Source organism: Cupressus sempervirens, chromosome 4 (assembly GCF_028749045.1).
Source record: "Cupressus sempervirens isolate cs-2001-9-10 chromosome 4, ASM2874904v1, whole genome shotgun sequence".
NCBI lineage: Eukaryota > Viridiplantae > Streptophyta > Pinopsida > Cupressales > Cupressaceae > Cupressus > Cupressus sempervirens.
Window position 1 is genome coordinate 582,825,136 of NC_143121.1, and position 5,028 is coordinate 582,830,163.

A 5,028-nucleotide genomic window follows, 5' to 3' on the forward strand; every position below is an offset into this window, starting at 1 on the left:
GATGTAAAAGGATGACTACATACAACAAGAGGCAATTTTTGAAGCACGTGACATGTTTCTTGTGCACCTATTCACGCTCAACTACAACTTGAGTCATAAATTTCATGTATGCTATAAGAGCTAGACTGTTAGGTTTTTGGGCTGAAGAAATTCTTTTTAATATGTTAGTGTATGTCTCTAATATTTTTTCTGTCTTTGATGCATACTTAGCAATGTATTTGAGAACAAGTTCTCATGAGATGACTGGTTAACAATCTATGTTTTCTCTCCAAATTGATAACATTTCTTGATTGTGAATATTTAGTCTGTCATCAAATTTATTATAACAGATAAAATCATGTGCTTAAGCAATAAAATTGAAATTTTTGGTAATTATTCTTGAATTTCAAATTCTTCTTGACACATAGTTTGAATTATAGAGATGATCTCAATTTTTTTATAAGACATAAAATCATGTACTTAAACAATAACATTGAAACATATGTATATGTATATGTATATGTATATGTATATGTATGTATGTATATATTATGTGTGTGTGTGTATATATATATATGTGTGTGTGTGTGTGTGTGTGTGTGTGTGTGTGTGTGTGTGTGTGTGTGTGTGTGTGTAGATACACACACACACACACACACACACATATATGATAAACACTAATAGAGTAGATAAAGATGTTTACAAAACCCAAAACCCATAGACTGTAGTAAGGTATTGTTTTTTGGTAGTTATTATTGAATTTCAAATTCTTTTTGACACATAGTTTGAATTATAGAGATGATCTCAAATTTATGATAAGACATAAAATCATGTGCTCAAATGATAACATTGAAATTTTTGGTAATTATTATTGAATTTCAAATTCTTCTTAACACATAGTTTGAATTATAGAGATGATCTCAAATTTTGTATAAGACATAAAATCATGTACTTAAACAATAACATTGAAACATATTATAAATATATATATGATAGAGATACTTGTGGAATGTAAACAGGTCTCAATTGTCGAGATACTAACAAACTTAGTGTAAGAGAGGATGTTGAAATCTATGACAACTAAGACAAATTATGGTTTCTTACATGATTTTAATCATCAAGATAATCTCGAACTGATTGTAAGATGGAACAAGTTCACTATGCTCAAACTGTGTACATATGTTGTTGTCATATATGACTAATTAAACCTAGAAAGACCTTTGGACAGTACGTTTAGTCGTTGCAACATTTTCTTCATTGTAAAATTGGTCGTAGTACAACTCTTTTAAAAGCGTGGAAAGTGCCTCAACTTTTTTGCAAAGACCATGGAATGTTTCGTGCACATTTTCAATGGTTGAAATTTTGATAGGTTGCACATTGTTTGTACAAAGACTAGTCTCGAGTATGGAGTCATTCATTTGTTGACAACTGTTCTGTATCATATCTGCAAGTGACATAATATTAGTTCTGGGTAGCCCTCTTGAATTCACAGACACAGAGGCTGCAACTGGTGATGGATTGGTTTCCTCAAAGTTGTTGGTTGAAATTTCTATAATAGTGGGTGAAGGGGGGTAAATTGGTTGACTATCTATTATTCTGTGAATAGAAGTACATGTAAAATTATTTGCAACAATTATTACAAAATAGAGATAGAGACATAAAAATTGAAGAAGAAAAAGAAAAAAAATCTACAGTAATCTTTAGTAATTAGACATCTATCCCATATGTAATATATTGTAGGAGTGTTAGTTGAATAGCCTAATCCGTATAGTATCTTATTGTTCCAAATTTAATATTTTATTTCTAATTTAAAAAAAAATACTTATAACATAATTATAATGTTATAAGACTATATATATATATATATATATATATATATATATATATATATATATATATATATATATATATATATATATATATATATATATATATATATATATATATTTATTTATTTATTTATTTATTTATTTATTTATTTATAGCAATTTCCAAATTTAAATATTTTTATAAACAAGTGGAGTGCCAAATTCTACAAAGAAAACTATATATTTAGTTTAAATTAGTGTAATTCTAATTTTGTCTACCCTAGTTTTTTTATACCCTAGTTAATATTTATTAAAATTCAATAAATATTGACTTATTTTGTAAAGTAAAATTTAAAGTTTTTTCAATAATCTAAATGTTTCACAATACTCCAAATATAAAATGTTTTTAAAATAGTATGAGGAGAAAACATGACTATAATTCAAGTCTTGAATTAACTACAAACTTACCAACTACTTGCCCAAAAGAATTTTATGCAATTAAACTCCCTTTTCTTTCATTTCAATCCATGGCTAATGAAATTTGAATTGTAACATTAACCAAAACCCAACATTGTCTATTCTAGTAAACTATCAAATCACAAACCTCAATAGTTCTATTAGGGTTTAATGTCAACATTACTTCTTAGAAGCAGACAATAATTGATATTTCTTTTTAATGTTAAGTCATTTTGGTGAACTATTTTAACTCATGCTTGAGCACTTGTAGGACGTTTTTCCTATGTCTAGAGAGGTTTTGTAAAATTCAAAGTTGCTCAATTTTTTGGAAAAATGGTTTCCACACTATACAGCGTTGGTTTAAGTCAAGGGAAACTAAGCACCATCATTTAATTGCAGAAGTAACTATACAACCAACATTTCACATCCTATATGTCCAACATCAATTCAATAAGTTCAGATTTCTATTATCATCAAAACAAAATTTCTAAGTTTAGTCTTTTCCCACAACATTCTCATAGCAACTCTGATTTCACAAGAAGCATCGATTTCACACAAGAAAATGTTTTCACATAGGACTCTCCATAATTACTTGGTACGACATTCCAAACTTAATAAAATAAAAATCAAAACAAATCCACAGCATAAGGTAACATTTAAGAATACCAAAAACAACTCTAAACGTGTGGAAAAATCATGACAAAGTGAGGTAAGGATGGCAACTAATAGTTCAGATTTCTATTATCACCAAAACAAAATTGCTAAGTTCAGTCTTTTCCCATACCATTCTCATAGGAACTTCGATTTCATAAGAAGCATCAATTTCACATAAGAAAATGTTTTCACAAAGGACTCTCCATAATTACTTGGTACGACATTCCCAACTTAATAAAATAAAAATAAAAATAAATCCACAACATAAGGTAACATTTAAGAATACCAAAAACAACTATGAACTTGTGGAAAAATCATAGCAAAGTGAGGTAAGGATGGCAGCTAATAGTTTAGATTTCTATTATCATCAAAACAAAATCACTAAGTTCAGTCTCTTCCCACACCATTCTCATAGTAATTCTGATTTCATAAGAAGCATCAATTTCACATAAGAAAACTTTTTCACAAAGAACCCTCCATAATTACTTGGTATGACATTCCCAACTTAATAAAATAAAAATAAAAACAAATCCATAGCATAAGGTAACATTTAAGAATACCAAAACAACTCTGAACTTGTGGAAAAATCACAGCAAAGTGAGGTAAGGATGACAACTAATAGTTCAGATTTTTGTTATCATCAATGATGCAGTGCAATACAACAACACTACGAAAACACAACAACAAGAATAAATAATGCAAGATTTGATACCAAATCATAATAATATATTCATAAAATATAACTAATTACATGCAATGTGTTGGGCTGTAAGGCCTTCCCAGTTATGGCCAAATACAAAGCAAGTAATAGTTCTGCAAGATCCCTCAAGATCCAATCCCAAACCCTAGCTAGTCCAAATCCACACTCTGGTAGAAACCCACAAGGAAGATCTCAACTTGTGCTCGCAAGCCCACCAAGCAATCTCTTTGTTTTCCAAGCCACGGCTACTAGCCCTCCTCAAAATTCGCTCTTCCAAGCTCCTCTACTTCTCCTTGATGGAATAATAATCATGCCTAAAGACTTCCCCACAACCCCTACTTATACCAATCTAAGCCACAAGTCGGCCTAGCCATTACAAATTAAAATAAACCCCTTACATTTAATATAGATCGAGCCACAAGTCGGCTACAACACTAATTTAATAACCCATACACAAATTAAATGCTATAAGTCGGCTCACAGACAACTCGGCACTAACAGAAACCAAGACCAAGCTGAGTGTCAGCAAAATGAAGCTGAGCGCCAATAAATCCCAAGCCAAGCCAAGCAACAAAGATCATGCTGAGCTGCATGGACCATGCCGAGCTCCCTAGACCATGCTGAGCTTCAGACCATGCCGAGCATCAGTATTCAGCAAGCTCCATAACCTTTAACCAAAATCTCTCACAAACATGCAGGATTGCAAGCAAACCCAAGATGCTCTTACATCAGACACCCCAGGTTCGAAAAGATGTTCTAGTAACTGGAAGAACATCTTCTGGGATTCAACACATAAATCCCAAACTGGTTCTTCACATACATATCCTCTAACTCTTCAACTTGTACACTCTTTCCCTTGTTTTTCTTCTTCACATCCGCCATAGGTGTTCCATAGGTCTTATTTCCATGTTGATCCCCAACTTTCTAAGAATTTGCCAACTCAACTTGGCTGCCAATACTCAGGTTCCTCCTACCAAGCTCTTCATTCTGCAAAAGAATCAGGGAAAACTTCCTACCACCTTTCTCAATTGTAAACACATTCCTACCACAATCATGCACAACCCTGCAATCATACTGCTAAGGTCTACCAAGCAACACATGAAAACTATTCATATCCACAATATCACACAACAATTGATCCTTATACTGCCCAATCTGGAAATCAACAAGGCATTGCTCCCTCGCTTCCAAAGCATGCTCACCTTGCAACCATCCAATCCTATAAGGATAAGGATGCCTCATTCTCTTCAAACCAAGTTTCTGAACCATCTCTTCAGCAATAAGGTTATCAGTACTACCACCATCCACAATCACTTTGTAGACTTTACCACCAAACTTACAACAAGTCCTGAACAAACTAGTCCTCTGACAAGAATCCAGTGTCCTCTCACCAACCAATACTCGTTGAGCCAACAAACTCTCCCCTTTCTT